The following is a 13,039-nucleotide window of genomic DNA, read 5'->3' as shown; positions in this document are numbered from 1 at the left end:
ATCAGTGTGAATTTGCAAATTCAGGTTTTGAAAACAAAAACATCTGGAAATTCCAGGCTTTCCCCCCCTTGTTCCCATGTCTCTCCCCGCTTCTGGCAGCTTCCCTACTTCTAAGTAGAGACATTTCTGGGGCAAAGCCTTTAGATTAGCTCTACCCATGAGCCCTTGAGGTAGGGCTGGAAATGGCCCAGAGGGTGCTGGTGGGCCTGTCAGAAGCCCTTCCAGATGGATGAATCTGTAGGATGTGAGGCCTTGACCCCCCAATATTCACACTGACATGCAGTTAGGCTATGCTGTGTGCAAACTATGCCCCTTGTGAGGTGTCATTCTAGAAGTCCTGATCTGTCATACATCAATGATCTCATTGACTTGAATGTGCTACTGTTATATGTGGCGTTGTGACCTTTGGCTGTGTGTTTGTCACTGAAACATGTTGTGAGGTTGAAAACACCCACAAGTAGCCTTCAGTTACAATGGTGAAAGGTCAAACGATGTTAACAGCTTCCTGAGGAAATGTACAATGCACAACGGTTAGACCAGGAAGTGGAGCTGATAGAAACCTCTCTGAGATAGCACTATGGAATGGAAACCGTTGGACCCAGGTCACTATGAAAGAGCTTTCTGGGAAGTGGAGAGAAGATATAGAAGGGAGACAATGAAACCCTGGAGGTAATTCATCCTCCTTGCAACAACACACCTGGAACACTTGAGTGGCAAGGACTGAACTGTGGGAGGTGATGGTCCCAGCTTGGATGTCTGTGTCTGGAAACCTGGGAAAGCCAAGGGAGCCTGCTCTTATAGATCTCCCAGCCTGTTTATCACTCAGGGTATGTCTAGACTACATGCCTCTGGCGACAGAGGCATGTAGATTAGGCTACCTGGCATAGGAAAATGAAGTGGCGATTCAAATAATTGTCGCTTCATTTAAATTAAAATGGCTGCCGCACTGAGCTGATCAGCTGTTTGTCGGCTCAGTGTGGTAATCTGGATGCTCCGCGGTCGACATCAAAGGCATTTGTTGACTTCCTCAGTAAACCTCATCCCACGAGGCATACTGGGGAAGTCAACAAATGCCTTTGATGTCAACCGCGGAGCATCCAGACTAACGTGCGGAGCCTACAAACAGCTGATCGGCACAGTGCGGCAGCAATTTTAATTTAAATGAAGCAGCGATTATTTAAATCACCGCTTCATTTTCCTATGCTGGGTAGCCTAATCTACATACCTCTGACAACAGAGTCATGTAGTCTAGACATACCCTCAGAGTGAGAATTTGCCAGTGTTGGCACACCAGCCCCTGCTGCCTCGTCAAGGACTGGCCTCCGACTGCTTTTTTAGTAGGGCAGTGGCTTCCAACCCAACAAAGGTTCCCCACCCAGGCAATAAGGCATGGGGGTTCGCTGTTCCACTCTGCTCAGCACGGATAAGGCCTCAGCTGCAGCACCAGGCCCACTCTGGGGGTGGCACTTTAGCAAACAGGTGGGGAATGTGGAGAAAGTTCAAAGGGGAGCAACAACATTGAGCAACCTGAGCTGGGCGGAAAGGTTAGAAGCACTGGGGCATGTTGAGTGTTGAGAACAGAGGCCTGAGGGGGGCATCTGATACTAGTGTGCAGGGGTGAATTGCTCACTGGGGGTAGGACGAACAGTAACTGGCGCAATGTGAAGCAAGGCAGGATGAGGTGAGGTCGTGGGAAGGGTTTTCTAGCTCTGGACTGTGAAATCTCCATCCCTGGAGATCTTGAAAAGCCGGTTAGAGAAGCCCCTGTCAGGAAATGTCCAGACCCCACTTGTGCAGCCAGGAGCGCAGGGGACTGGAGCTACGTGTCTGTGGTTCCAATGGGCGAGTGAAGCCCTGAACAGGCTGTGGAATCCCTGTCACTGGGGTTGATCAAAACAGAAGGGACAACCCCCTGGCAGGGAGGGTCCAGGGTTACTTGGTCCTACCTCAGGTCAGAGGGCTGGCCCCAGGGCTTCTCGTGGCCTCTTCCAGTGAGACATTTCCATGAAGTCCTCTCCCCCAGAGCTGTTTCCCAATAGGCCTACTGCTTTGCGGCTGCACTCTAGTCCTAGCGCTTTCTCTCGCTCGTCATCCATGCTCTAAAGATGCTAATTCTTATCACAAATGTAAGCTGGCTGGCACCTTTTTACCCAGCTCAGCCTCACGGTTACCATGAGAACATTAAAAGCTACCTACAAATGAGATGCTGCAGCACTTCTGACACCAGGGAGGACTCAAACCTTGCTGTGCTAATGAGAACTGAGCAGGCACAATCCTATTGGCTGGTTTTATGCCAATGGGAACAGCCTGTTTGAAGAAGAGGCACCATATGAAGCACCATGCCACACCCCTCCCCTCTGGTCCGTAGTTATTCACACACACATGGCACCTTCTCCAGTAATACCATGGAAGAGTACGGCCTTTGACCAACTTCCACAATCTTGGAGTGCCGCCCCCAATAAAAAATTGCTGCCCATCCCTGGTCTAGATGGTCCCATTGGTCCCTTTTGGTCTAAAAATGTGTGACCATGACTATAAACTGCCCTGGATCCCTCATGAGAGCAGAGTGAATGGAGAGAGAGAGAAGGAGGCAGGCTAATGTGTGAGGACAAAAATAACATTGTGAGAGCGGGTTCTTCAAACCCACATCAGAGGGTGTGACACCCTCCCACCCCATTGGGCTGCTCGCTTGGAGTCAGGCTGGGGAGAGCTCACTGCTGGGTGGTGGGGGAGGAGGGGAGAGGTCTCTGCACAGGGGACTCTGCAGATGCTCAGGGCGCTATTGGCTCGTCCTGTGCTTCCCTCCCCACATGGCTGCATGGAGCAGCTGGACTGTGAGTGCAAAGAGTCACTGAGCAGGGCTCCTGCTCATGGCACCAGCTCTCCTCTCTCTTCCCTCCTCTGAGGAGCAGCCGGACACTCTCTAGTCCTGTAGCATCTGCCTCCATCCATATCCCCAGCACAGCCAGGGTCTCATTCTGCCCTGTGCGTTCTGAGATTTGGGCCAGTGGGAGAGAGGCAGGATCTAGCCCAGTACAAACAGCGGATGGGACACTGTGAGATCAACTAAACACCAGATGCAGATTTCCCTGCTTGTGTCACTCATGTTTTCCCTGTTTCCCCATCGTGTCCCATCCAGGGTTTCCCTCCCATTGGGTGCAATGGTGCAGGGTCACTGGCCTTCCAAGAAGGTATCCCGTAGGTGCATTGTCACCCAGGCTTTTGGTGGACTGCAGGGAGGAAGAACAATCTAGTGGCCAGGACAGTGCAGAGCTGTTCTAGAGCCCTGGGTTCAATCCCTGACTCACCTGCAGACTCCGGTTCCCCTGGTGTCAGTCACTGCCTAAGTCTCCCCATCTGTGAGGAGGGTGCATTTCAGAGTGTCTGTGAGGGGCTCAGATACTCCAGTGACAGGGGACGTACAAGGAAATGGGGAGCAGTGATGGGAAGAGCTGGTTACCTGAGGGCTTCTCCCTACGTAGGGAGATTTACCGGTGTAATTAAAGAGCAACAGCCTCACTGCTGGAATTCCCACAGGGACGCTCTGTCAGGTTTATTCATGGATTCCAAGGCCAGAAGAAATCAGTGTGGTCACCTGACCTGACCCTCGGCATCTAGTTCGAACTAGGAGGCTAGCGTAGACATAACTTTTGAGAAAAAACATCCACCCCGGATTTAAAAAACATGGGGAATGGAGAATCCACCTCAGCCCGTGGTATTTCCCATGGATAATAGGACGTGTTCAATAGGACATCACTAGTATTGCTTTCTAAATGAGATTAGCTAAACCAGGGAAGGGTTCTCACACTCTACCTGGGTGAGCACAGGGACTGACACTGGTGTATAATTGGAGCAGTGTAAACTCTCCCCTTAGCTGATACCAACATGAGGCAGGGGGTTTGTGGTTCCTGGGGTAGGTGCTGGGTCTAGTGTCCATCTGCTCTGGGAACAGGTGACTCTGTGGCCTCAGCAGGAAATGATCCGTGTTCACCCTTCCTGGAAGGCTGGAACAGCTGAGAACTGGCCTGGCCGCTCAGTATCCAAGCGGGGTGGCTGTGCCAGAGGAGCTTTGTCCAAACATCCCCCACATCTGGCTCTGGGCACCTGGGTTATGTCTCCAAGGAGGGCCAAGGCTGATGAATTTTAGCATTTAGACACATACGCACACGACTTACCAATAACACTGAGGTGCTGGGCAGGGCTGAGCTGGAATCTGGTCATCTGGTTGCTGCTGTCCTTGATCTCGTACTCACAGGGGTAATTCCCAGAGCTGCCTGAGGACACCACATGGTCATAGTCGTACGTGATCTTCTCCTTCAAACCTCTCTGGGATGAAACCTCCTCCCCGTCCTTGTAGAAGATGATGTGGGTGGCCTGGACCCAGGAGAACATGGAGCACTGGAGCCGCACGGAGTCCCCTGGCTGAGCTGATGTCAGGCTCAGGTAGAGGATGGGGGGAGGGAGAACACCTGGAATGGGAATGGGTCAGAGCTGTCAGTGGGGTGTTGCTGGTGCCTGGTGCTGTCAGTGGGACAGGAGGTAAATGGCAGAGGTCTGGGCTGTGTCTCAATGGAGGCTCTGATCCCTGTCCAGCTGGACAGACGGGAGAGGAGCTCTCGCTGGTGATGGGAGGCTTCATTCCCTGGGATGATTTGGTTTGTAGAGGAGCCTCAGAGTTGGTCAGGCTGGGCCCTTTGCCTGGCACCGTGCACAGTCCTGGACCAAGGGGCCCTGCCATGGACACCCACTGACCCAGCTGGGGCTGTACGGCCGGGAGAGAGGTGACACTTCAGCAAGTCAGTCTAGGCCTGGCCAACACCTCAGTCTGCCCCCAGCCCGGCAGCGATCGCCAGTCACTGCCCAGGGAGCCAGGCAGTGGGCAGCCAAGGGGCTGTGTCCAGTTCCTAACTTCAGAGTCTGCCCCAAGATTTTCCCTGTTCTTGTGCCCCTCCGGCCCCCCGCTGGAACCAGGGACACCAGGGGCAGGTCCAGGCCCAGCTCAAGGGAAGATTCTGGAGCAGCAGCAGGGAGGCGATTCCCTTTTTCTGAGGTTCACCAGGGCAATAGGACTCAGCTCTGACCTCACAAGGAAATTGCTGCTGCTGGGCCCATCACTATCTGCCTGGCACCTTCCCTGCCCCAGTTATACCCCTGCTGATCCTCTGCCCCTGCTGCCCAGGCAGCCAGCAAAGAACCGTGGCTGTGACTGGAAAGCCGCAGCCTGGCTCAATCAGCCCCGGCAGCTCTGGACGCAGGGTCACTGAGCGCAGCCGTCTGGCCCAGGATTAATGGGAGCTCAGCCTGGGTGATGTAATGGTCCCTTTCGGCTGAAGCCTTTCAAAAGCCCTCGTCCTCACTCTGCCGTTTATCCTGCCCCCACCCCCCCACAGAGATAGCTCATCAGTGCACGCACACACACACATACACACAGACACTTGTGGCTCACCAGAGATCCTGAGTTGCTGGGCAGGGCTGAGCTGGGATCTGGTCACCCGGCTGTCGCTGCCCTTGATCTCGTACCCACAGGAGTAATTCCCAGAGCTGCCCCTGGACACCACGTGGTCAAAGTCATAGCTGAGTTTCCCCAGGGAGCCTGGTTGAGATGAAGCTTCCTCCCCGTCCTTGCAGAAGACGATGCGGGTGGCCTGGGCCCCAGAGACAATGGAGCACTGGAGCCACACAGTGTCCCTCGGCCAGGCTGGCGTCTGGTTCAGGTAGAGGGTGGGGGCAGGGAGAGCACCTGGAAGGGGAAGGGTCAGAGCTGTTGGTGGGTGTTGCTGGTGCCTGGCATCGCTGGAGAGAAAAGGGGTCTGGGCAGTGGCTCAGCTGGAGGCTCTGATCTCAGCCCAGCTGGGCAGCTGGGGGGACGAGCTCTCTCCAGGGCCCAGAGGTTTCATTCCCTGGGATCACTGGGGATTCAGAAGATTTTAAGAGCTTGGTCAGGCTGGGCTCCCAGTGTCAGGGGCATCACATTGTCCTAGGACAAGGGGCCCCAGATCCACGGACCCAGCTGAAGCAGCACAGTCTGGCAAGAGGTGACCCCCCCCACCAGGCTAGTCACTGGCTATTGGATGCTGTCTAGGGCCTAGCCCAAACCTCCGCTGCCCATGCAGTGAAGACCAGTCACTGCCCCACAGACCTCACTGACTGTCCAGTCCCTAAGACCTTTGGCCTCTGCTCTAACATCCCCTGTATCCCTGTATCCCTCCCACTCTGGTTCAGGGGATCTGTGGGCAGTTCCAGGCCCAGGCTAAGGGAAGGCCCAGTAATAGCAGCTGGGAGTGGATCCCCCTTTCCAGGAATCACCAGAGTGATGGGACTCAGCTGTGAACTTGCTGGCCGCACACATAGCAGGTTTTGCTGCATTTACCCAGGGATTACTATAGGACCGTAGAAATTTACATGCAATATAACCAAGCACATACAATCCCCGCTTCGTCAGAAGCAGTTATCCTACAGAGGGAGTGGTAAAGCCCTGGGTAGGCTGGGAACAGACGGACTCACCGGTAGCTGAGCAGATCTCCTGGCTGCTGGGGCTGATCTCTGCAAACAGAAAGGGGATGTGGGGTTAGTGCCGGGCTGGAATCTCTGCTGTAGGGAGATGCCCTGAAGAGCTGGTGGGGTGGAGAGTGGGCCTGTCCTGCCCTGTCCCTGCTACACTTTGCCAAGAGCCATTGAAACAGGACCTAGAACCATAAGCAGGATCCGGTATCTGTCTCCCTGAGGCCTCATTCCAGGGGAAATCGCCTCCCCCCAACACCTGCTCCTTTCTCCATCATTACACAACACAGGGCCCATGAGCCCATCTGCCCCACGTTGCCCTAGGAGCTAATGGTCAGTTACTGAACCCTGGGGTACTAAATCCTTCCCCGGGTCCCTGCTTCCCCGCCCAGACCCCAGGCTGCAGGGCGGCGGCGTTCCCTGGGGAGCTGGGACCTGGCACTTGGCTGGATCCTACCCCTGGGGTGTCCTGGGGCCCAGCTCCCCACGCCAGGCCCATGGGGTCAGGCCGGGCTGGGCTCAGATGCTCTTGGGGTGTCAGTGTAGCCTGAAGGCAGAGAGCAAGGAAGCTGTTGCCATTGGAGGGAGGAGGATTATTGGGGTCCAGCCCCAGAGGTTCAAGCAAAATGTAAGCTGGCTGCAGGCAGACCAAGCCCACAGCAAGGCCATGCAGGCTCGGCGAGTGGTTAAGGCCCCAGACTACTGATCTTTTGTTTGCTGCTGTCCCCGCTGGTTGTGGCTGCCAACTCTTTTAGTGCAGAAAGCGGCTGGGTCGGGCTTCAGCACCTCTTCACCCAGCTCAGCCACCTGGCCACCACGAGAACAATAAAAGCTCCCCACACATGAGACACTGCAGCACTTTGGACACCAGGGAGGAATCAAACTTTGCTTTCACTAATGGGAACTGAGGAGTCAAAATCCTATTGGCTGGGTTCTGGGCAATGGGAACAGCCTGTCTGAAGAACAGGCACCACATGAAGCACCCCACCACACCCCTCCTCTCTGGTCCCTAGTTATTCACTGATTAGTGGGCGGGGCTTTACTGATTTGGGGTCCTATAAAGGTAGCCTTCTAGTCAGGCAGCGGCATAGATAGCTGTAGTGGCACAGGAGCCAGCAAACAGAGCTATAAACAGGGGAGTTTCAGTGGGGGTTTGTAAGGGGAGTCTGGATATTGGGACTTGTTTGGAGTTTGTTTTTGCTGTGGAGGGGGTGTTTGGGTTTGTTTTTGTGTTCACTGGACTAATAGGATTTTGGTGAGAGAGTAGATAAAACACAGAGGCAGTAGTGGCCATGGCCCAAGTAGTAGAGAACACAAGGAGGATGATTGGATGTGGTAGCTGCGGTATGTACATGCTTCGGGAGGGGGTACCTGAAAGGAGTTTTGTTTGCATGAAGTGCCGCCTGATAGAGCTGGGTGAAGAAAAGATCCGAGGACTGGAGATGCAGGTGGAAACTCTGGTCGAGTTTAGAAGGGGGTTTGAGCAGATGATGGGGCAAAGGCATGATGTGGCTGAAGGGGAAAGTTTAGATATGCAGATGGAAGCAGGATCAAGGGCCTCGGGGCAGTGAGGGACTGCTGGGCGAAGAAAATGGACAGTGGAAGCATGTGACTCAGAGAACCAGGCAGAGGAAAAGATGGGTCAGTGAAGGAAAAATAGAGCTCAAGAACAGGTATGTGGAGCTGGAGAATGAAGAAGGGGTACAGCAGGTAGATAATGAAGATGGAAGGGTAAGGAAGAAGAGAAGAGTGGCTAGTCCCATAGATAAAGGGGAAGAGTTAATGGAGACAACACCAATAATGAGCATTAGGAGGATACAGGATGGGTTAAAGAGGATTACAAGGGAAAACAGGAATGGCAAGGACTTGCAGACAGAGGAAGCAAGAGATAGACCAGAGAATCGCACTGTCACTAGGAAAAGGCAGGTTTACGTGATTGGGGACTCCTTATTGAGAAGAATAGATAGGCCTGTAACCAGAGCTGATCCAGAGAATAGAAGGGTGTGCTGTCTGCCAGGTGCTAAGATACGGGATGTGGAACTGAGGTTGAAGAGGATTATTAAGGGAGCAGGAAGGAATCCATTGATCATCCTTCATGTACGAACAAATGATACGGCTAGATTCTCGCTGGAACGAATTAAGGGAGACTATGCTAGGCTGGGGAGGATGCTCAAGGAAATTGAGGCTCAGGTGATCTTTAGTGGGATTCTGCCTGTTCCTAGAGAAGGGCAACTAAGATGTGATAGGATTATGATGATCAATAGATGGCTTAGGCAGTGGTGCTATAAGGAGGGCTTTGGGATGTATGGTCACTGGGAGGCATTTATGGACAGAGGACTGTTCTCTCGGGATGGACTTCACCTAAGTAGGGAGAGAAATAGACTTCTAGGATGGAGGCTGGCTCAACTGATTAAGAGAGCTTTGAACTAGGAATTTGGGGGAGACGGTTGGGAGATGTCCAGGTAATCTCTACGCTGGATTTTAACACTGAGAGGGAAGAAAATGAAGTAAAAGAGGATATAGCTGGGGGTAGGAGAATGTACATGAGGAAGGGTAGGGTGGATACTAGTCTAATAAGTCATATTGGAGGTACAATGTCCGTGCCAAATGGATAAAGAATGTAAGTGAGGCCAAACAGCAAAAATTAAGATGTTTGTACACCAATGCGAGGAGCCTAGGTAACAAAATCGAGGAACTAGAGCAATAGGTTCAGGAAGTGAAACCAGATATTATAGGAATAACAGACACATGGTGGAATACTAGGCATGACTGGAGTACAGGTATTGAAGGGTATGTGCTGTTTAGAAATAAGGGTAAAGGTGGTAGAGTCGCATTGTATATCAAAGATGAGGTAGATTGTAAATAAATGAAAAGTGATGGAATGGAGAAGACAGAGTCTGTTTGGGCAAAAATCACATTGGGGATAGTGCTTGGGGTGTGTTAGACCACCAGGATCCAATTTGGATATGGATAGAGACCTCTTTAATGTTTTTAATGAAGTAAATACTCATGGAAACTGCATAATCATGGACGATTTCAACTTTCCAGATATAGACTGGAGAACAAGTGCTAGTAATAATAATAGGGCTCAGATTTTCCTAGATGTGATAGCTGATGAATTCCTTCATCAAGTAGTTGCTGAACCAACAAGGGGGGATGCTATTTTAGATTTGGTTTTGGTGAGTAGCGAGGACCTCATAGATGAAATGGTTGAAGGGGACAACCTTGGCTCGAGTGATCATGAGCTAATTCAGTTCAAATTAAATGGAAGGATAAACAAAAATAAATCTGAGAGTAGGGTTTTTGATTTCAAAAGGGCTAACTAATAAATTAAGGAAATTAGTTAGGGAAGTTGATTGGACTAAAGAAATTGTGGATCTTGAGGTGGAGGAGGCCTGGAATTATTTTAAGTTAAAGTTGCAGAAGCTGTCAGAAACCTGTATCCCAAGAAAAGGGAAAAAAATTATAGGCAGGTGTGTTAGACCAAGCTGGATGAGCAAGCATCTCAGAGAGGTGATTAAGAAAAAGCAGAAAATGGGAGGGATCAGTAAAGAAAGCTACCTTATTGAGGTTAGAGCATGTAGGGACAAAGTGAGAGAGGCTAAAAGTCAGGTAGAGTTGGACCTTGCAAAGGGAATTAAAACCAATAGTAAAAGGTTTTATAGCCATTTAAATAGGAAAAAAAGAAGAAGTAGGACCGCTAGTTACTAAGGATGGAGTGGAGGTTAAGGATAATCTAGGAATGGCTCAATATCTAAACAAATACTTTGCTTCAGTCTTTAATGAGGCTAATGAAGAGCTTAGGGATAATGGTAACATAACAAATGGGACTAAGGATATGGAGGTAGATATTACCATATCCGAGGTAAAAGCCAAACTTGAAGGGCTCGTCTACACTGGCCCCTTTTCCGGAAGGGGCATGTAAATTTCACCTATCGTAGTAGGGAAATCCGCGGGGGATTTAAATATCCCCCGCGGCATTTAAATAAAAATGTCCGCCGCTTTTTTCCGGCTTTTAAAAAAGCCGGAAAAGAGCGTCTACACTGGCCCCGATCCTCCGGAAAAAGCGCCCTTTTCCGGAGGCTCTTATTCCTACTTTGAAGTAGGAATAAGAGCCTCCGGAAAAGGGCGCTTTTTCCGGAGGATCGGGGCCAGTGTAGACGCTCTTTTCCGGTTTTTTTAAAAGCCGGAAAAAAGCGGCGGACATTTTTATTTAAATGCCGCGGGGGATATTTAAATCCCCCGCGGATTTCCCTACTACGATAGGTGAAATTTACATGCTCCTTCCGGAAAAGGGGCCAGTGTAGACGTAGCCGAACAGTTTAATGGGAGTAAATCGGGGGGCCCAGATAATCTTCATCCAAGAATATTAAAGGAACTGGCACAGGAAATTGCAAGTCCATTAGCAAAAATTTTTAATAAATCTCTAAACTCAGGGGTTGTACCATTTGACTGGAGATTGCTAATATAGTTCCGATTTTTAAGAAAGGGGAAAAAAGAGACCCGGGTAACTATAGGCCTGTTAGTTTGACATCTGTAGTATGTAAGATCTTGGAAAAATTTTTGAAGGAGAAAGTATTGAGGCTAATGGCATTTGGGACAAATTACAACATGGTTTTACAAAAGGTAGATCGTGCCAAACCAACCTGATCTCCTTTTGTGAGAAAGTAACAGATTTTTTAGATAAAGGAAATGCAGTGGATCTAATCTACCTCGACTTTAGTAAGGCATTTGATACAGTACCACATGGGGAATTATTGGTTAAATTGGAAAAGATAGGGATTAATATGAAAGTTGAGAGGTGGATAAGCAACTGGTTAAAGGGGAGACTACAGAGGGTCATATTGAAAGGTGAACTGTCAGGTTGGAGGAAGGTTACTAGCGGAGTTCCTCAGGGATCAGTTTTGGGGCCAATTTTATTTAATCTTTTTATCGCTGACCTTGGCACCAAAAGTGGAAGTGTCCCGATAAAATTTGCGGATGACACAAAGTTGGGAGGTACTGCCAACTCAAGGTATGTTTACACTACTGCACTAATTCGTACTAACTTAACTCGAATTAGTTAATTCGAACCAAGCTAATTTGAACTAGTGCATCTAGACCTGAAAACTAGTCCGAATTAGCGTTTTGCTAATTCGAACTAGCATGTCCACATTGAGTGGACCCTGAACCAAGGTTAAGGATGGCCGGAAGCAGTGCCGGCAGGGCATCAGGTTCGGACTTAGAGCGTGAAGCGGCTGTCTCACACTAGCCGAAGGCTGTGCTTAAAGGGACCCAACCCCCACCCCGGACAGACAGTTCTCAGGGGTTCCCCACTTGCAAAGCAGTCCTGGCTTGGAGTGCCCTGGGTGCCCACACTCAACACATCACAGCACTCGGCCATCAGCCTGGCTGCACTTGCTGCAGGCTGTCATCCGGGGCGGGCACTCGGGGGGCTGCAGGAGAGCTTCCACCCCGAGGAGCCTGCAGAGCTACCCCAGTCCTCCCCATTGGGGGCTCATACCCCATTCCTCCCTCACCTCCTTCCACTTACCCCTCTCTAGCCCCCCTTCCTGATGTACAAAATAAAGGACACGTCTGTTCAAAAATAGAAACTTTCTTTATTGAACAAAACTGGGGAGACTGGGAAAAGGAGGTGGGAGAGGGGAAGAGAGAGGGTGGGAGAGGAGAGGGGAGGGCAACTAAAATGATGAGGGGTTTGGAACAGGTCTCATATGAAGAGAGGCTAAAGAGACTGGGACTTCTCAGCTTAGAAAAGAGGAGACGGAGGGGTATATGATAGAGGACTATAAAAGCATGAGTGGGTGGAGAGGGTGCATAAAGAACAGTTCTTCATTAGTTCCCATAATAGAAGGACTAGAGGACACCAAATGAAATGAATGGGTAGTAGGCTTCAAACTAATATCAGAAAGTTGTTCTTCAGAAAGGAAATAGTCAACCTGTGGAACTCCTTGCTGAAGGAGGCTGTGAAGGCTAGAACTAGAACAGAGTTTAAAGAGAAGTTACATCAAGTCATGGAGGTTGGGTCCATGGAGTGCTATTAGCCAGGGGGTAGAAATGGTGTCCCTGGCCTCTGTTTGTGGAAGGCTGGAGATGGATGGCATGAGACAAATGGCTTGGTCATTGTCTTTGGTCCATCCCCTCCAGGGTCCCTAGAGTTGGCTGCTGTCGGCAGACAGGCTACTGGGCTAGATGGACCTTTGGTCTGACCCAGTATGACCATTCTTATGTTTTTATGTTCTAAGCTCAGGGATCAGGGTCGGGGTCTCACTCGACCACCGTGATTTTCCTGGTTGGCCAGGCTGGCAGCTATCCTGCCCTAGTGCGGAGGTCGTGGATGAGGTCCATGATGTCTGCACTAGACCAGGTGGGCGCCCGCCTCTTGCGGTCCCGGCCAGGCTCCTGGGAGCTGCCAGCCTGGTCCCGGGAAGAGGCAGAGGGCTGGGTGGCAGCGGGTGGCTGGCTCGTGTTGTTCCAGGTGCAGGGTCTGCTGGCTGGGTGCTGGCAGGCTTGCACCTGGCACGGGCACCGTAGCCAG

This window comes from Pelodiscus sinensis, unplaced genomic scaffold (genome assembly GCF_049634645.1).
Source record: "Pelodiscus sinensis isolate JC-2024 unplaced genomic scaffold, ASM4963464v1 ctg34, whole genome shotgun sequence".
NCBI classification, from domain to species: Eukaryota; Metazoa; Chordata; order Testudines; family Trionychidae; genus Pelodiscus; species Pelodiscus sinensis.
This window is presented reverse-complemented; position numbering follows the sequence as displayed.